Source organism: Carassius auratus, chromosome 38, assembly GCF_003368295.1.
Source record: "Carassius auratus strain Wakin chromosome 38, ASM336829v1, whole genome shotgun sequence".
Classification (NCBI taxonomy): domain Eukaryota; kingdom Metazoa; phylum Chordata; class Actinopteri; order Cypriniformes; family Cyprinidae; genus Carassius; species Carassius auratus.
The window spans coordinates 4,932,157-4,953,990 of record NC_039280.1 but is presented as its reverse complement, the minus strand read 5'-3'; the positions used below and the strand labels follow the sequence as shown (position 1 = coordinate 4,953,990).

The window sequence follows — 21,834 nt, the reverse complement described above, 5'->3', positions numbered from 1 at the left end:
GAACATAGGATGGTTTAATGTGTCCAGCAGCTCCAGGATGGCACCAGAGTGTCTATCTCTGTGGCCAGGTGGAGAGGCTATCACTAAAGATACTTGTGACAAACTGTTGTCACAGATGATAAAACAAATAACTATTTATATAGTAACAGATTTAAATAGTAACTGACTATTATTCAATATTAGTCTTAAATTATTAATATAAAATACAATACATAAATTTCTATTTATTTGTTCTTATTTATATGATTATCTTAATGATTACTTGAACAAATTATTTGTTTCTATTAATACATAGAAACTGACAAATATTAAATATTACCATGAATTTAACAATTAAAAAAAAAAGCTTAATATTTATTATTTATTTATATTTATTTGTATGGATTTAAATTAATACATAATACATATTAATTATTAAATACTAAATTACGGACCCACTTTATATTAAGTGGCCTTAACTACTATGTACTTACATTTTAATTAATAATTTAGTACAATGTACTTATTGTGTACATACACATGTTTTAACATTGTACTTTTATTAAAAAAAAAAAACTACATGTAATTACATCTGTATTTAATTTCTGTAATTACATTTATAATTACACTGTTGACTCATACTTTACAACTTAACCCACCCTTAAACTTACCCATACCTCCAACCCTCTCCCTAACCTTACCCCTATCCCACCTCAATAGCAGCAAAAGTGTTTTACAATACAATAGAACACAATAAGTACATTGTACTTATTTTTTTATGAAAGTACATAGTAGTTAAGGCCACCTAATATAAAGTGGGACCAAATATTACTATAGAATAAAATTAGCCATTTTTGTCATATAAGATTCTGGTCATACACCATGTGTGCTACGAAAAAATAATAACAAAAATATCAGCACTGTCAGTACCATCATCCCAAATTAAAATAGACTTTCTCCAAGACATAATGTGATTAAGTATCAGCTTGGCCTTTTAAACAAACATCTGATGCATTAAAGCGAATTAAACATTCAATTTCAAGAGCGCAGATTCTCCCAAATGCGATAAAATAACTTCACATAGCACATCACCAGAGAAGGATTCAGTCACTTTGGTGTTTTCTCTCATCGCATTTCCTTTGTCACCTTCCACTATACGGCCCATTAGTAATACAGCTCTAGCATACGGCTTTAAGAGGCTGTAGAATAATGAAGGTGCAGTCATACACTGACTAAAGTCTTTCATATTATGCATGCACCATTATCAGTAATCAGAAAGCACACACTTATGGAGAGAGAAAGTCTCCTGAATCAAGTCAAAGCCAAGCCTATTTAACACTAAACGCAAAAAGAGGCCCAGCGCTTCGTAAAAGTTTTATTTTTGCTTTTTTGGTAGTGCATTCTGTCACTTACAACTATGAATGTCCAAACAATTAGTTTCTGCTTTGTTGTTTAACGTCATGAATATGCAGAAAAAACAAGTAGAACCGGAGCAGTTTTACATTTTGTCATGTAAAAACCATTCTTAATTTGCAAGTTACATTGAGCCAAACTACACATTTTAAAAATTAACTGTTGGTGGGACTCGTGGGACACAAAAATGAGGTTTGTTTCAATTCACATGACCCCATCGGATAAGTTTTGGACTCATTCATGCATTAAAAACAACTAGACGAAGAGCAACAACTATCATTGTTACCCAAACTGACTGACTAATAATCAACAGGTTAATTGTTTACACACAACCATTGAAATCCTATTTTCCACGCAGATGTTTTGACTCCATTTCCTGTAAAACTCTCAAACTAGTAACTGTGTCCTTGATGCTGTGGGTATCTTGCTGATCATTAACTCCAGGGTCTCATCAATCAAACCCTCCCATTTGTGTCCACTGGAAGAACCGAATACAGATACTTGTGCCACAAACACATCCCAGCCTTTACAGAATAAAGCGATAGGGAGAGAGATACATTCAGATCTGGCAGCCAAGAGAGCCATAGTTAAGAAGATTCAATTTCAGATCTTTACTTCAGAAGACAGATCCTCTCCCCATCACCGGACGCACAGGAAGCACAAGAAATCTCTGAGCTGAAGGCTATCTCTGCTCTGTTGTGACAGCTCGAGAATTACAGAATTTTCTTTTAAAAACACCTCATTGACTGTCTCTGGAAATTCCAGTCCATTCCTCACAGGCTGAATATAAAGCGGTGGGAGTGTCTGATCCGTGACAGTGTCTCCTCACCTGGCACGTCTGGGAGCAGATCTCATCCACCTCTGCTGTCGATAAGGACTATCTGCATAGACCAGACGAACCATCCATCAATCCCTAACAATGTTGTGGAGGCCACAATACAGTTCATCTTGTATTCACACTGCAACATTACACAATTCCAGAATTCAATTACTTTACATTATGCAAAGCAAATATAAATCATGCCTGCTCCTGCGAAAACAACCTCAACAATGCAAGGGCAATGCTATACAGTTGCTAAGGTGCACTGACTGGTTAGTAGGGTGTTGCTATGTTGTTGCTTCACTGTTCTGGGTGCTTGTCAAGGTATTGCCATGTTGCTATTAGGTCTGAAACGATTACATGTTGTTAAACTGTTTGATGTCATATGATCTAAAGTAAGGGACCGTAATAACACATTTGATCAGTGTGGCGCTGTAACCCAAGCCTTCTTGCATGCAATCTAATAGAAGATATGCATATGCTTATGAAAAGTGCAAACAAATCCAAACCAGTAGTGTGTATGAAAGTTTTACAAAACCTTTTTTGTTCTTTGTTCTTTCGGTGAGAAAACAGCAGTTAAGAAAGCATCTGATCAAAAAGATGTGGATGTTTGCACCAGCTCTGCATTCAGCACTCATGTCACATTTATTTATAACACTTGCACACTCAGTCTGAAATTTCCGCCCACAATTTTTGCATGTTAAAAAATAAATGACCTCAAGTTGTGTTAATCACGTTTACAAACGGCCTCCAAAACTTTCACCCATCATAAAAAAAAGAAAAAAAGTTTCAATTTTCTGTGTCTTTGCATCTGTGTAGCAATCATTTAAATAGGAAAAGATGACAAATACAGGGGGAAAATGCATATGAAAATTTCAGACTCAGTGTGCAAGGACATTTAAACATGAAAAAACAATGCCATTGTCACTTTTAGTTAGAACTACAAATGACTATATTGACTATATGACATTTTTCAGCACTTGTCGGTGCAGTTTGACCTGGCCTTTACTTGCCCAATTCAAACATAGTATAACTCTTGTTCTTAGATATGGCTTCAAAGCAGGTTTTTTTGGTCTTGTTTTATGGTCCAACCAGGAAATCGTCAGTCTAATCATTATGGCAAGTAATAGGCACACCATCTCTCAAGAAGCCTCTCATTGTGAACCACCAATGTAGCAGCACAGACGTTGAGGGACCAGTTACCTTCCTAAGCAGAATACTTAGTGTTTGATTCAAACCCCTTAACCCACACAATGAGCAACAGTAGCAAGCACTACTAATTAAAAAGGTGAGGCACACTTAACTGATACTGTTTTAGGCAGAAGCAGATCTACAGTCGATATGCCTGTAAAAGACATCTAATAGGACCTTTAATGATCCGTTGCGTATGTGAATTATAGTGTTCCTAATTGCTGTGGGTTTTACAGCAGTGTACAGACTATGGTGAGAGTGGCTTAGTTTTCTGCACTGTGGTTTCAGAAGGTTGCTGTGAAAGGTGACTGCGTGTACGGAATCTTTGTTTGTTTATGGCTCTCACCTCTAAATTTAACGACTTGTGACAGGCTAGCTTTATTAAAGTGGGCTTTGAGCATGCGCTGAGAGCCAGTAAAACTTCGCTTACTGCCGGTCAGGGATCAATTTTGTCTGCCGCTCCTCAAATTAACAAAACTCAGTAGTCGAGAATGAACACACTGCAAGGCTGTGTAAGAGGGTAAAATGGAAGGTTTAATACTTTAATCAACTTTAATAGTTCACACTTTATTCAAATTTAATCGTTGGTTGAACAGAGAAAGACCTCATCCTGTGTCTGTTGTTTGCATATTCTAATGGGGATAATGTCAACAGAAGAGTGTATGCATGGATTAAGCCCTCAGTCTTCCCATGTCATGGATCTGCTGATATGCAACAGCCTCTCTTCATTTCCTGTTACTATTTTTTCATGCTCTCATTTCCCACTTCACTGATGTCTGATGAGGCTTAGCAGGAGGTCCCCTATTGATCTTGCCAACAAATATGCTCTAAGCATCAAAGCAAACCAATATAGTAGTTACGCATGTCTCTGTAATTGTGTACATCTGAGTTTTCTAGACTCTTTTATCTCTTTCATTTTACCTGGGAAGACTTCCATGTGCTCTAAAATCATCAAAAGCTTGCATTTCCACATCAGTCTTTGGGGTTTTAAGTCTCTGGTATAAGGTTAGGTCTCCGGAGATGTTTTGTGAAACGTACTATCACTGGTATATTAACTATTCAGCTGCATAGCAACACACTACAAACACTCAGAACTTCTTTTCGACCAAATAGAAAGACATTAAACAACCACTCATGATTCATTAACAATCACATAACATCCTGACAAGCACTAAGAAGACCTAAGCAACTCCATAGCAATGCCCTGGCAAGCATCCACAACAACCGAGTTTCATGGACGTGAGTTTTTATGAATAGTGGCTTTTAATCTACAGTACGAAAAATGAAACGAATACATTTTTACATAGCATAATTTAGTCAGAGATAAGTTTTTGTTTTTGAATTTTTTTAAATACTTTTATTCAGCAAAGACGCATGAAATGTATCTAAAGTTACATTACAAGCTTTTTTTTATGTTACTAAAGATTTTTTTTCAAATACATGATGTTCTTTTGAACTTTCTATTCATCAAAGGATCCTGGGGAAAAAAAAAACTTTATAACTAATGAATGCAAAAAAATAAGTGCATTCAAATGATTCATTGTGATTAACTGCATACAAAATAAAATATTTTGTTTACATAATGTGTGTGTACAGTGTTTATTTATAATGCATATATAAATACACACACGTGCATGTTTAAGAAAAATGTTGTCTGTATATTAAATATATTTATGTATAATATAGATTACATAAATATAAAAATATACATGGAAATACATGTAAATATTTTCAAAATATATACTGCATGAGTGTGTATTTATATATACTTAATAAATATACACCGTATAAACTTTTTTTTTTTTGGATGCGATTAATCGTTTGACAGCACTAGAAGAAATGTTTCTTGAGCATCAAATCAGCATATTAGAATGATTTCTGAAGGATTATGTGACATTGAAGACTGCAGTAACGGCTGCTGAAATTTTGCCATCACAGGGATAAATTAAACATGCAAATGCTACAGTTTTTTCCTGAATATTTACTCAAATAAATTCAGCCTTGGTGAGCATAAGAGACTTCTTTCTTATTGACCCCAAACTTACAGTTACCTAACAGAATTGTCTGAACAAATAACTCCATATTAAACCTTGTTGCTCATTTGCAAGCACAAATCAATAATTCCGCTAATGTTAAAGGCTTTCTCCATTGCTGAGTTGATTCTACTCTTGATGACATTCTGCTGGTGTCTGGTCAGTCAGTTGTGCTTAAGGACTTGTAAATGCTACTTAAAAAACAAAACTACTTAAAACTTTAGAAAAACTTTCTTTAGTCAATATATATTAAGCTTAACTATAATTCTATGTCTTTAAAAAGATGCCAGATGTACATTTGGCCACATGCTATAATCCTGAATCAACGGTTTCATTCTACTACAGATATAATGACTGGCTTGCCAAGGTTTCTGTGGCTGATCCTTCATCTGCTAACAGTAAAACTGAGGCCTTTTTTCATTTTTCGCCGTAATGACAATTTTCAGCTTCTCTGTTTTCACCGGAGGAACATCCTTATAATTACAATTTAATAACCTCCTCCCAAGATGTCAGTTAAACTCCTGTTCTTTTGAGCCCATCTTATTTACGATATAATAATAATAAAAAAGACTGCTAAGCTGCTCTCAGTTCCCATTTTTTAATTCATTCTTGTTTTTTTTTTCGGAATTCTACAATAATTGATTGGAATTCCTTTGCAAGTCTAAGACTCTCTAATCTAATTATTCTTGGGAATTAGCATAATAGAAGTATTACTTTAGATTTCACTTAACAACACCATAAAAGAAAAGAAGGCTATTTCTAATTCTAGCCATACATTATGATTGCATTTATTTGCCATTACACCACAAATAAGGTTGAATGGTTAAATCATGCAGAAACATTTTTGTACAACAAAGGAACAATGCAACATCACCATCCAAGATTATCTAACAATTTTAAAACCTGTGAAAAATGAAAATGGGCAACAAGTCCTGTTTGTACTACGATAATGATTTTTGCTTCAAAAGACACAGAATTTGATTAACTTTGCTGACTAGGCACTGAACGAACAGATGGGTAAACAAACAAAGATTAAGCCAGATGCAGGCGGATCTGAAGCTACATGCAATAAATGGCCAGGCAATATTAGAGCCCTTGTAATGATGTTGCACAACCATAAGCATATGAATCTTAGCTAAATAAGACCCACTGTGATATAATATAGCCCTTCTCACCTCTCTTAATTGGATTTGGTAGATGCAGGTCAGGTGTGAAGGGCACCAGTGAGTGCTGATTAATACTCATTAGACTAACTAGGCCTCATGGTGCCATTCTGCCATACAGCTGGCCGCTCCATGGGATGCTATTGTGAGGCTTAACCCCACATAGAATGAACCGCAAACTGCCTTGTCAGGAACTTTGGCCTTTTTTGCCCCATAATGCACTGCCCTTTGACCTAAGATGGCCAGCTATTGTTAAATGGGGAGGGTAAAAGTTGAGCACCGCCTTCTCATACAACAAATGCGCTGATGCCGGTATACGTATGTTTGTGTGTATGTGATCCTGAAAATGTATTCAACTCTGGCTTGGTGATAGATTCCAATCCACAACATTTATCAACAACAGATGCATCTGAGAAAGGAAAGCAAGTACAACAATAGGCCATTGACTCGTGATATATTAGATTTTATTCCGCTGTGGTGTCAGACAAGGAGAAGAAAGGAACAAACTGCAAAGGGTATTTTCACAGATAATACTGCCGTGCAGAAATCTGGTGGACATGGAATTGTGGCTGCAATCCCAGCTCTGGGCCAGATCCAAAAGAACCCTATTCATTCGGCGTAATAATGCTTCATAATATTCCAACACGTAGTTAACCAAACCACAGATGTGGTCTCGTTCTATTACAAAAGATGGTCCGATCATATTCTATTTGCAGAAAGAGGATAAAACACTCTTATTCTCGCAGTAAATTAAAAGTTATCAAAGACAGCTAGACAGAGACTGCAAAGTAGGTCAGGCTATGGTTTATGTTCATAATGCTACTCTTCCTTGCCATTTTTTAGGCTGCTTGGTCACCCAGTTGTTTGTATAGAAAAATTTATTGGGTTTTAATTGTATTTTCCCCTATATCCCTACTCCCAGGTGGTCAGTTAACGCCAAGGCGAGCACAGGGCAGACATTATTAAAGTGATTTTTTTTTCCTTTCCACGTTGTAACTAATCAAGTTGGGGTAATTAGCCTCACACGCCTGTGTAGATTGACACGAAGATTAACGAGTATTTGCGGCACGCTTGAATGGAGGTGTGACATTCGCTGCTTGTTGTCTGAGCAGACCTGCGGAAGTGGCATGTTATAATCCAGCGAGAGTGTGCGCTACAGTAACTAAACAGCTGTAAACGTGTGTTTTTCTCTTTCATGAAGTGCACTTAGACACACTGGCCATGACCCCCTGCACAAAATAACCAAACAAAGATATTATTCTTTATTCTTTTAACGCTATACATTTCCCTCTAGTTCAAAGCCCAGACAACCAGACTTAATCAGATTCACACGGCCAGTCTATTGCTGGTCATTGTTTTGTCAGACTCAGTGCTCGAAACAGGGAAGGGGTTTGAGTGTGGAGGGAATAACAGGATGAGCGATTCTGATAAGCATTTATGAAACATTTCTCTTCTTGTTGTTGCATGCTGAATGTTTCTAATCAGCGTGCTCGGCCTCCTAAATGACTGCGATAAAAGGACTTGTAAATCTTCAAGCCATGTTTAAGAAAAAAAAATCATAATAAAACGGAAAATTTAATTGCCATCTGCTCTCTGCTGGAGCGGACTTGGGTGTAATGTGCTTTTTGCGCGATCAAAGGGACAATCCGCATCATGGTGGTTTACTTTCGGAGATCTCAGCCACCTCCTATTGAGAGTTCACAGCCCTGCTTATTGAAAAACACTTTTACAAGAGACGTAACAAGACTTAACTGAGTCACTTCAAAAAAACACAAACAAGAAAAATAAACCATCTTTCTTTTTGAAGATCTTAACGTAGACACTGACATATTTTATAGACTTAAAACAACGGTTGCTTTTTTCCCCGGCCACTGAGGGTGTTTAGTTACAAACTGAGAGGAGGGAAGGGGACGTGACCAGCCAGTGAAAGAACAGAGGAAAATATTTTACTCAGTCATTGTTCTTATCTTATCAGGGCACAGTTAATAAAATATTTACAACTGCACTGTAGTCAGGACTCATCCAAGGTCTGTGGACCCCTTGCCTGAATCGATCTCAACAAATAATCAACTATAGGTAAGACAGCTTCATTAACACAAAACCAAGCATGGGGTACAGCACAAAGGAACAAAAGCACACACAACACAAACATTCATTTGAGGACTTCAAATTTGATGTGATTTCTTAGAATACTTTAGAAGCTTTTCTATAAAGCCAATAAATCAAGACCTGTAACTATATATTTTATAAGAGGGGTCCTTAAAAGGGGGACTTTCTTTAAAAACAAAAATTTAAATAGTAATATTCGTTCATATACAATATTTAAGCGAATAATATCAAATTTATCTAGATACTTAGGGATTCATTTTATATTGTCTTCTACAAATAAAAAACTACTTTAATTCAATTGTTTATGTGCTAAACTGAAATATAACATTCAATGCATTATTAAGGATTGTAAATATTTAAAATTTTTATATATAAACAAACACATTTTTCAATGCCGAAGGAAGCCATTGTCTGTCAATGTGCTAGACGACTTCTAGTTATTTAAGGTAAAATAATATGGTAAGACACATCAGTTTTCAATATCAAGCAGCAAATGAGCCGTTTTGTATAGCTAAACAAATATAAAATAAAATAACTGTACAAATAGCCACGCCCACTTTTACAGGCAAAATAGGATGGATACAAATAAATGTATTTTAAATATCCAGACAGACAAAAAGAAAAAAATAGCATTTTGCTTTGCACCTCTACTGTGGGACACGTTCTCATCACTGATCACCTGCTTACCAGCATCCTGCAGGATCACCTGAGAATAAACAAACAATCGCTCACGTGGACTCTCGCAGACTTCAAACTCTGTGCTGTGTAAACAGCTTCTCTACAGTCTATCGGGGGTCACAGCCAAAGCTCTTTAAAGAGTGTTTCAGGGCCACAAAAAAAAAAAAAAAGATTCCAAAGCACTTCAAACAAACTGAAGGGACGGCAGCAGTTGATCCCACGCTTTCAAGGTTACAGAGCTGTGTAAACGTATACAAGTCAACACTACAAATACAGAGAAACACTTCGGTCACAGGAGTAGGACCACCGTGGCCGTACCGCCCAACCTCATAAACCCTGATCTCCTCTTAAGCCTGTCTCCAGCTGGGGTCTCTGGTCCACAGGGGCCCACCGATGACCCAGGTGTAAGTGCAGATTTCACACAGTCATGGTGGCCCACCTCCGGGGTTCATTTAGCCACACAGTAGGGATAAAAGCGAGATGCGGGCCAAACCAGGCACAGCCCACCTCCTATTCACACAGCAGTGTGCGAAACTAGTACTTTTCTAATGGAAAAGCTTTCCTGCGCAATTCTGTTGGTGGTACTTTTATACTTTATACACAACTGGGATAATAGTCACAATTATTGGGCATTTTATTTTACATTATAACTAAAGGCTAGATTTGCATTTCATGTAGAAAATCCCAGTGCTTGAAATGCAGAAAAATAACAGTGTTAAAGTATTATGACATTTTATATCAGGGTTTGAGCTGTGTGTAAATGAAATGTTACATCAAAGTTGATTGGCAGGCGTTTTGTTTTCTGTCAGCGGTGTATAAGAATATGTGCAGTAAAGGGGCCAAAAAGGGTTAAATGGATGCAATATAGAAGACGAACCGCTATTCAGTATGCAAATATTGCCATCACATCCCTAAAATTAAATGGACTTAAAAGGTTTTTATTATGATTTAAAGTTGAATGACTTATGTAACTTAGGTGATTCAAGCTCAATGATTTGCATTATTAATTTACTGATCAATTAGTTTTCACTCATCACTTATGATTTAAAACAGATGTGATTCAATGTTCAATGTGATTCGTCATTATATTTAACATCCAATCAAAGACAGGAAAGTCTCGAATCATAAAGAAAAATGAAAAGGTATGATATTTTAAAGTATGCTATTTTTAACGGCCAATAAATGAAGAACAACTGAGAAAGGGAGAAGATAGATGAACAGAGATTACCAAGAAGTTGCTCATTTATTTCTCAGGAGAATTAATGGTGGCACAAAGTCAACAATTTAAAAATGTTTAAAAAATAATAATAATTTGCGTCCACTCCTCCACATAATTCAGTTTTATCAGTTGACTTTCAAAAGAGTAAAAAAAATAAAACACACTGTGGAAGAAACACATCTTATACAGCATTAGAAGTGTCATTATTATTCGGCCAATTAATTACTTGCTCTACAAACACTAACTGCAGCAGCTGAAGGAACAGAAAACCTTGTCTTAATTAGTTCATATTAATCTCATCTTTCCCCTGTAAAATTGTTTTTATAATTCAACTTTGTTCTCCTGAGAGAATCAAACAAATGGTCAGAAACTATTTTATTTTCTTAGCTATGAGGAACATGAAGAGAAATTGTCTTTGTGTTTTGGTTGGCCATTGGGATCCAGACACCATTTGAAGGCCTTTAATGGTTTGAACGATAAGGTTCCTGGTGACTGACAAATTAAAACAGCCACTCTGGAAATGTAATGAATATAAATCTTATTTATGGAGAATATTTCAGTGAACGCTCTCCCCATGTCTTTCTCCATTTCGCAGTTCACAGAGCGGACTGTTTACAGATACTGAGAGATACTGCGAGCCAATTAGGACTAAGAGCTGCAGATAGTATTGTTGAAGAAAATTTCTCTTTTGCTAATATCTCTTCTTCGGCTCATAAATTCCCTCACCTGCCAAAAAACGTTGTCCCTTCCCCCAGATTGGGCCTCGCTGGTTCATTCCTCACAAAATCTGTTTCTCAGGCTTATTTTCCACCCTGCTTAAGATAACATCCCACATCTGTGGGCTCCCCACTTCACAACGTTTTAACCAACTTCCTAACTGCTTCTTTCCTCTAAATCTTGTTTTCCCTGCCTCTTCTTCTCACTTCCTCCTCATTCCTTCATCCTGTCTTTCTCACTAAGCACCCGTACCTTTCATACCAAAGCTTCCAGGGTGTTTCAGAGTACTCCAATTACTCACAGTTGTAAAAAGTGTTTAAGCAATATATCATTTTATGTGAAAGACCTCAAATATGAACTGATTTTAAATGATGCTATCCTTTTCATTTATTTTTGGACGAACTGTTCCATTATGTATACACTGGCTCATGTAGTTTCCTGTAGTTATACAGTTTGTGCATCCTAAATCAGTATGATTACAGACTCATTGTCCATATGCAACTTTAAGGGTCATTTAAAAAATGATATTTTAATTAAAACATTTTATCAATCAGTCAGTAATTGTACTGACGCAAGTACACATGCTTCATTTCAATAGGAACATCACTAAAAGTAAGTGTTCATTCAGTGAAGGATGTCATTAAAACCAGTAAATTGTGAGTCTTCATGTTCAATTTATTAAAGGCCGGTTTACACCTGGTCACTTCATTGGTTTTCTCTGATCGGATTGTTATCCGATCATGAAACGACAATGTGTAAATGCCCTCCGAAACGCTTTCGGGACGCATTTTAAACTTCAGGAGGTGGTCTGGGCCGCATTCCAGACGAAACTGGTCTAGTGTAAATGCATCTGGTTACACTCTGGTTAGCCGACACACAAAATGCCTCAAATGAAACTGAAAGTCGCAGACGCTCAACATACAATCATTTTCATTAAAAGTAGTGAGACTAACCTATTTTTCCAGTGCTGATGCCACACTTTCTCCTGTTGTGGTCTTTGATCTTGAAATTTGCTGATAATGAATAAAATAGCATAAAATGCACTGCATATATGTTGTTCTGTTGATGTGAACTCCGTTAAATTTGCATATAGTGAGGGAATTGAAGACTGAATTTAAATCCGTTTTGCCAAGACACATTTATGAGTAAAATATTTTAACAAATCAGATAAGAGAAAATACTCGAAGTGACCAGGTGTTAACAGGCAACATAACATGACAGAATGGATACTGTTTACACCTTTGATTTTTTTATTAAAAATCATTTTGTTTCTCGAATTGGACTATAAAGAGTATTTTTTTCATTAACCAGTCTACACTGGTTGTATTGCATGTTAGTGATTCAACAGATCAAAGTCATTTGTTTTGGGAATCAGAATACGGCTTGTGCTGTGTTTATTTTGTGCTAGCACTTTATCACCATTATTCTAGTCACATTCCATTTTGAATTCAAATCTGTACTACAACATATTGGAGTAAAACTTGAGTAATATATGCTTTTTCTCACTGTGGTAGTATACAGTTAGGGAGGTTTAGTTTTTGAAAAGTTCTACAGGAAACACAGAACGCACACAATCACAGGAGTCCAGTCTCACTGCTTCTCCCTCAGAGGCACCTATTATGCTTTGGAGACCCACAAAGTCATGGATGTATGTGCACGTATATGTGTGTGTGTGTGTGTGTGTGTGTGTGTGTGTGTGTGTATAACGTGTCGGGCCCAGACAGGAGGGCTGGTGGTACCGTGGGGTTAACGGCATGAATGGATTCATTCTGCCCCGTGGGAGCTGTCTCTGTTTTGCTTGAGTGACACTCTCTAGACAGATGCGGCGTTCTCCAGGACAGACTTCACCAGCTGAATATCCATAAGGAAAGATGCCCTCTCTCACATCGGTAACAGAGGAAAGAGAGGGAGAGAGAAGAAAAAGATGACAGCTTCTCTCCAGAGCTCCCCTTTTCTCCTCTGCTCCATCTCAGGGCAGAAACACAGCATTTGTTGGCGAGAGCACAACCTGACAGATAGCACTAACTAGCACAGCCTCTTGAGACGCACTGAAAGGCTGACAGTCGGTTACGGTTTGGCTAAAGGGCACGACTCCTGGTCTGTGTCTGCTCATTGGAGGTGTCAGGGAGATGTCACCCAGCACAATACTGAACTCACAACCCCCTTCATTGCCCAACACCCCCAAACCCCGAAATCTCCACCCCTTTCTGTATTTTCTTTCTAAAATCGCGGCATAACAGATGCTGTAAAAAGACCATCTAGCCTACTTAGATAGAAGACGCACTTTTATCGTGAGTCAGTCTACGTAAATACCAAGGGTCTTGGATAATATGTCTTTTTGAGCTTTTGTTCTAGTAATCTGGGAAGTTTTTCAGACAGCTTTGACATCTGTCATAATTACAGCCTTTGTTCTTTCACCGAAGAACCGACAAATACGACATCCCACATTAAGACACTTTTGTGATGTTGTGTGTCCATGTAAACACACTCACACACATATTAGAGACACATTCAAACATTGTTTCATGCTTGAATCTAATTGCTTCCTATGGACGCTGGCATTTTACAAGACTGGGGTTTGAACGAATACTAATGTTTTCTTTTGTACTGGCATCATTAAGAGCATCCAAACACAACCCTTTAGTGGTCCCGGTCTCCCGCCTGTGCAGATAATGTGGTCTGCTTCACACTTCACTTAAGAACTGTAGTAAATTTCATTTAAAATTGAATTCATTTGTAGTAATTACTAAAATCTTCTGAATCCGTTCACTTTCGAGAAATCTTCCTGCTCCATACTCCATAGCTCTGTGGCTAACTCTAGCCCATTAAAAGCTAATAGCTCTGAACCTAATCGTTTTTGTCCCAAATCTATTTAATCCTATGCTTGAGTTAATGCTTTGTGCACCAGACGGGCTTAATGTTCATCTCAGTGATAAAGATCACATAAATGCTTTGTGAGTATATGGGCACATCACATCAGATCAGGCTTATCTATTTAGCCACCTAGTAGCCAACAGTAGACGGTTACCTTCTGATTATAGTGTGAATTTATTCCAGTTCAAGATGCATTTACACACTGTAAATAATATTTGTACCAAATTAAAGTTTCTTTGATGGTCTGAACACAATATTTCAATTGCATAAAAAACATTAAAGATGATTTCAGATGATTATTAAACAGCATATTCTTATATTCTGAGTCTCTGTAAAAGTTGTCTATTCCGATAATGGGCTTTTTATTCACTGTGCCGTCTGGTAAGGGGTTGATTAAATAAATTATGAATATATCTAATTTCATATTGTTGACTAAACTATATTTTTGTGTCTTTTAATTTCTTACATTTCTTGAAAAGAAAATAATAAGCATGATGTCTAGAATCCACATTTAAAGAAATGCATCGAGGTGTTTATTTTGGCCCTTTCCCTCACATACTGACCACTGTGTCGTCCCCCCTTTAAAAAATAAATGAATAAATAATTGCTACGAATTAATTGGATAACAACCTCAAAATTTTTCTTTATCCTGAAGTTTCAGTAAAACCTCACTAAAGTGCTTTGCTTTCACAAACCACCTTTTTCTAGAGTGATAGACAAAGTAATATAATTCAATCCAATTGGGCCTTTTTTCAAAACAGTCCATTTGCGACATTAAAAGCAGCCATCGATTTGACAGATCAAACCAGCGTTAAAGAGATTGTGGGTGACTATCATGCTAGGTCTGCGAAGTGGCCTGTTGGTGAGACTATGGTGCTCTAGTGAGGACTGTTCCTCACCGCTCCTTAAACTGTCAGGATACATTTTGTATGCAGCCAAGGGCTAGAGGATGCAAAAACTGACCAATGAGTAAACTGACAGGACAACTCATCCTCCAAACAAGAATGACTCCCAGTGGGCAAAGCCAGCGAGGCTCAGCGACCGCAGCACCAAACACGAGGCTTTTCAGAGCTAAATCTGAAGTGACATTCAGAAAGGGAATGTTCGGTTTTGTCTGAAATCTCAGCGATTGACCCAGAATAATGTGGAATGGATGGGAGGATGCTCTTGCACTCGACTGTTCTGATGCGTCATAGAGGAGCAATAATCTGAATTTATCCAACCCATTTCTCGATGACAGGGTGAAACACCTGCATCACACAGGTCTTGAAATCCTGTGGATCTCTTCCTCAAATAATATGTTGTCATGGGTCAAACTGGAGGAAGACATTCCACCAAGGATATTTTCTCCACAAGCACAGAGATAAAATTTTAGATACCAGTTACAGATTTTTTCTCTAGTGTGCTGGAGGTTGCAGGTATCTACTGTAATAACGGAGCAAATCACAGATTTACACATTTGAAACGCACACACATAAAGATGTCAGCATGGAAAGGGTGCGTAACAGAAGTGCAAACATCAGAAATAAGCTGAGACACAAAAAAACCTGTGTATACTGTTGGTGTATATCAAACAAATGACTCAGGCTTTCCACAAACATCATTACTCGGATCATGATTTCCTGGGATCACGATTGTTTACTGTGAATGTGTGAAGGGAAAACCATTTACAAGCCCGAACCGGGCTATTCCCATGGGAATGAAGAGCTCTAGTGAAGTAGTTTGTTCAGGTGTTTACTGGAAGATGTAAGCTGCCCGGGAATGTCATGGAGTGTCTGTTGACATTTACTCTGAAAAGCTAAATACTGTACATACGCCAATCATTGAATCATGTGATACCAAAAAAACTGCACCTGTAACCATTAAATAGTGGGTGTTTCAATCATTTATCCTCATTTTTACTTCACCAAATGAAAGATTTACGAGTAATTAATTTGTGTGTGCGGATAGAAATTTGACGGTAAAAGTTAAAACACTTTCCTGGCATCGTGCACACAGAGCCCAAGCAATGCCATTGACTAACTAATGACATGGTTGCCGATGGCGATGGGATGACAGTGGGGAGATTTATGTGCGGAGACACAGATGAATGATTCATCAGTTCTAGGGAACAGTGATGTGAACACTGAGCCCAGTATTGGCGGCAGAAACCCTGCACTTTAACCGAGATGTGACAGTAGACCTGCCACATTGTCTGACACCTACATTAATGTGTCCTTCATGAAGCTTTAGAGGGGGAAAATATCTTCCTTGCAATATATTTGCTAATAACGCCATTAATTTGTTCTTCTTTATAATTATATATGTGCATTTTACAGTAAGGTTTGCTAAGATATTTATCAAATTTAGCAATTAATGCATACAGATCTTGCTGGCCTTCTCCAAGATACCATAAAACATCAGCACATCTAAATATAGCGCTCACTGAAGTAGCCCAAAAAGTAATGGTGTGATAATTTCCCATCAATTAGTCCATCATCACTGCTGATTGGGCCAGAGTGTGATAGCAGAGCCTATTTCAGGATCCTCCTACAAAGACCTGTGAACAAGCATGCAGTAAGGGATTATGGGTAAAACTCTCCCCTCCAGAAGAACACACATTCATGTGCTTGTGTAACAAGCATCTCTATCAAAGAGTAAAATAGCCTTGTTGAGATCCATTAGATGTATCCACATGCTGCCGTTCGCCTTTTGACAGCCGCATGTGGAGGATGTTTTGGTAAGAGTTGGGACAAAAGGATGGGTTTTGCATCATTTCAGGTTTTAATTGGAGCATGGATGTGGTCGTAGCTAAAGTGGCAGGTGTGGTGCTTTTGTTCCATTGAGCCCAACATGGATAAAAGCTGCCTCGCAGCAGGTGCATGGATGAAACCGATTTAAGCACAGATGATGCATTAGCTACAAAGCAATACTGAGGTAACCTGAAGATGAAGTGTGATTCACGATGTTCTGTATTAATCGCAAAGATGAAAGGATGGATGAATGTTGCAAGGGTTCACGCAAGCACACAAGGATGAAACAGTGAAATCGTGTTGATTTGATATAAGAGAGACAGCCGGTGAGATGAAAGACAGAAGCTGCTCTCACTTTCACCCCTGCAAAGTGAAAAAATAAGACTGGCTGCATTCAGCACCAGATCAAAACACAAAAGGGAGACTAAACTGCCCTCTTGAAATTATATTCATATTGAGAGAGACATGATGGGTAGAAGACAAAGTATGTGAGTGGAAAGGCAACATTTTCCCTTCCCCACTCATAAGCATTATGTAATTACTAGGTGTGTTTACATGGTAACTTTTTGCTTACATCGGAATTCTTTCTGATCAACGAATCCAAACGTAGTATTTACATGAACTAAATTAAGTGATCTGGCTGATATGCATGTTTACATGTCCCAAGCTAATGATCGGATTTACTCTTTTTGACACGCAGACACTACATGAATTTACAGTTTCCCTGCTGTTGTTGCATACGGTTTTAAAAAGCACACGTGATCTTTATCTACTTCGGGTTCTAATTAGGCGACGACCAGCACATGAACTGTTGTGCAGAGTGTTGCTTACTTAAAAATAAATAAATAAAAAAAATGTATAAATAATAATAATAATAATAATTCGCCGGGAAGAACAGTTTGTTTCGTGCATCATATGTCATTGCACTATTTCTACTTCCCTGCATTTGCAAAGTACTTTCCAGTTTCGGTTTTCAATCCGATCAAGTGTTTACATGTCTTCTCCCTTTGATTCCAAAGCCACCCCTTACAATACGATCTAAATTTTAGTTGGATCTGGCCAATTCAATATGATTGACGTGTTTACATGTGACATTTTTATTCTGATTGACCTATTATCATCGGATTAGTAGGGTCTATGTAAACGCAGATACTCAAATCTACTTCAGGTTTTCCCTTTCACAATTAGGTAAGATAAATCTCACTGCATAAAAATGTCAATTTATAATAAGATTCATTTTGTTAACAGTTAATGCATAAAGTATCATAAACTAACAATGAACAGCATTTTCTATTGCATTATTAAATTAAACGTATTAATTTGGATTAAGGATAATTTATAAATACACTTTTGTTCGTTAATTTACACTCACAATACATTTAACTTGAAATGTAAAAAAATTATGCAATGTGCAGAATACAGAAATTAACCATTAATGGATGCTTTAATAGTGTTGTTTACTTTTGCATGACACTAAATTAACTAAATGTAAAAACACTTAATTTTCAGCGTTTTTTGGTGCATCTTCTCAGTTAACAACAGCTCTGTGTAGTAACAGCTGCTCTATGTGAAATCACGCACCTGATGGAATTAACCACTGATAAGAGAACCGGCTTTACTGACGAGATGCGCATTAACGATCGGCCGATCGTGATCGGAGCACCCCTTATATATATATATATATATATATATATATATATATATATACTATTATGAATAAGATAAATGTATTATCCATTTTTAGATTTTCCATGCAAAAACATGTCCTCAAAAAACATGTTTTTTAAATTCCAAATGATTCGTTGGTCATCCAGAGTAGCCAGTGAAAACGCTGCACACTAGGATTTGCCCAAAACAAATTCTGAAATCTGACTAAACTAAATCCTTCAATTGTTATCGCATTGTAAAAACATAATATTTGAAACTGAATGTACATCTGGTATAGGCTCCAGGGAGATATACGTGATGATACAATAATAACATGAGCTGAATAAGACCAAAATAGAATCTCTATACAGTACACGTCTTGCAGCCAATTTGGAAAACATACAGAACAGTACACATCCAAGCATAAATACAATGTCTCTAAGAATTAGCAAATCCCAACATGACACTTGTGCAAGCCGTCAGGTATCAATAGGCTGCTTTAATGTGTGAAAAAGCAATTTAAAAAGCTATCCAATAGTTGTGTTCTGTCAATGGAGTCACTTTCACCCCACAAAAAAATAAAACGATTAATGCCCGCAGGCTAACGGATGTTGCTGGCAACACACATGGTCTTAATTGCTTTTTGCAAGGTCAAGCGACCTAGTGCTCCCTAGCTCAGAATAAGGAGACATAATTCAAGTATGGAACATGACATGTCCTTATTCCAGCAAGGAGAATCTGGAACTTCACTGAACCAAATTATAGTCATAGACACATTTAGAAAAAATGTGATGAATATACTTGAATGAGACTTTTTTTTTTCTTAAGTATAGTATATATTTGAAGTATAGTATAGTCAAGTAGTATAATGTAATGCAATATAAATTTATATTTAAATTCATACAATTAGACATTCTAAATGGAATTTAAAAAGATACATCACTGTTGCTTTCACATATGGAAATTCCACATGATTTTTTATTTCTTCTAAATTGTTAAAACAATCATAGTACAACTAAAACATATAAATAAAAAATAAAACATAAGTGAATACAATGCAGTGGAGTAGTAACAGTGATAACTATGATATACTGTACTTATACTGCAAAATTGATATGGGTTTTGAGCGGGATATGGAACTGCAATCACTTCTACTCCACTCCATACTCTGGTCTCACACATCCATACAAAAGTTGAAGCATCACCAAAACTGCTGTGATTTGTCTGGGTGGTCTACTTGAAACCTCAGTGCTAAACAGGCAAAATCATTTCGGTCAGAATGCAAACGAGGCAATATCCCCTGTGGATGAAGACATCAAAGTTCTCTCCACTACTGGAGATTTGTAGGCAAGTTAAAAGCAAAATCATTGTGTTCTACCCCAAGAACCAGACTGATAGACATCAGGACTTGTTTATATCAGATGTAACCACATCAGGACTCCAACACCCAGCTATCATATAACACCAAACAGTTTATATTACCAGATGCATCTCAGCCTGCTTCATTTACTAGAAAGCAAACGTCAGGATATTGTGATCAGTTGTGAAGAACGCCAATAACTAACTGAAAAACACATTCTTTTTTTTTTTTTTTTTTATGAGCACTTATGTTCAGAGATTATTTAGATTTAGGAGAAATAGAAGATTTAATCATGCCCATTTAAAGTGGGAACTAAATAATGTGCTTTGCTGACCACACCAATTTTATTTTAATTGAGTTTGTTGTGTGTCGCGTTTGCGGCTCAACAACAGGAAACCTCTCAACCGCAGCTATGAAACCCTGTGAGAGTCAAAAACTGGGTGGAATGCTGGTACGCTAAAGCCTAAAATATCAAAACAGTTTACTAGACAATTAAATGACCGTGGCCTTTTGCCCCACCCAGAGTTAAAAGCTCCATACAGTAGAAACTTTCCTTTCTATTTACATTAGAGAGTGAGCATTTCTGCCAGATCTCAGGTCATTAGAAAGCAAAACAAGAGCAGGGAAAACCTTCCAGAGATAAGAGGAAGCCTAAGTCTTTCTTTCTGAAGAGTAGCGAATGAGATGGACTCATCACAGATGGAGGTCCTCACCTCGATAAACGATAGGCAGTAGGAAAGGGGGAGAAAAGAAAACAGGTTTGTGTATATGGCACCCCATTGCTGATATCGTAGGGTCAAGAGATAAAGCCACCCAGGACATACAAGGTTTTTTTTTTAGACTAGAGAGAGTGAGAAAGAAATGAAGAGCTTTGTCTTGAGTGAAACAGGAGAGACAGATTTTTTTTTTTTAAAAAGGGAGAAAAGGCGCTTTAGACTGAAGTCTCCAAAAGATAAAAGCCAGAGAACTCTTGCTACCTGGATCGTCATTCAAACCACAGAATGAGCTTTACTCATGTCAAGTCTTTTGCTTTGCTTTTGCAATTATTGCCAAAGGATTACACTTGGCTTTGTTCAGACAGGCAGAGAAATTCTGAATTCTTGTTGCATCCTACTCAAATTAGTTTCATTTTTGTAGTTTGAACGATTATATATTATAGATTATATATATATATATATATATATATATATATATATATATATATATATATATATCTTTAGCAAATATCAAAATGAATATTCATTTTCATACTGTGAAAAAACATTGTGAGGCTTAAACTCACCTGTAGCAATTACAATTACCAATTTTAGGTTATAGTTTTTGAATCCTTATACTATAACTTTGATACTTTCATTCTAGATGTGTTAAATTGATCAAAGCTAACAGAAATCTTATTGATCCAAACTTGTGAACGGTAGTGTATGTGACATTCACTGTAAAAAAAAAAAAAAGTACAGTGTGAACAAAGCCTAAAATCTCCCCGTCAGTCCGTCCCAAACTAGTGTGCTGTTTTCAGAGTTTAACGTGCTTTCTTTTGTTGCCAACCTGGGATTAGCCTTTTTTTTTTATCTTCTTTGACACTATACCAAATGTCTTCTAGTTCCGGGTTAATTGGTTTTCTAGCAGTGGCATCTGGGAATGGCAATTAGGGGAGACAATGCTCTTGATATGGGCTTTGATTAAACTCCCTTCAGTGCTGAACAAGACAATAAGCTCTTTTTTTTTTAAATCAGGGATGTGAGTTTTGTTTGCAGGCTGACATGTTTGGGAAAAAAACACCTCCAGATGCAACGCTAACAGGCATATTTCCTTTCACAGATCTTTTTCAGGTACAAAAATATTCCCACAGAGTGTAACATCAGCCTTCGTTCACCTGCTGTTCCTGACGAAAATCCTCTA

The 21,834-nt window shown here is 37.0% G+C and overlaps 1 protein-coding gene across 2 annotated transcripts in view; it reads right to left on the bottom strand.

Annotated features, from left to right (window-relative positions):
• macrod2 (mono-ADP ribosylhydrolase 2) overlaps positions 1-21,834 on the bottom strand; it is a 489,520-nt gene that overhangs the window by 338,345 nt on the left and 129,341 nt on the right. The window lies entirely within an intron of this gene.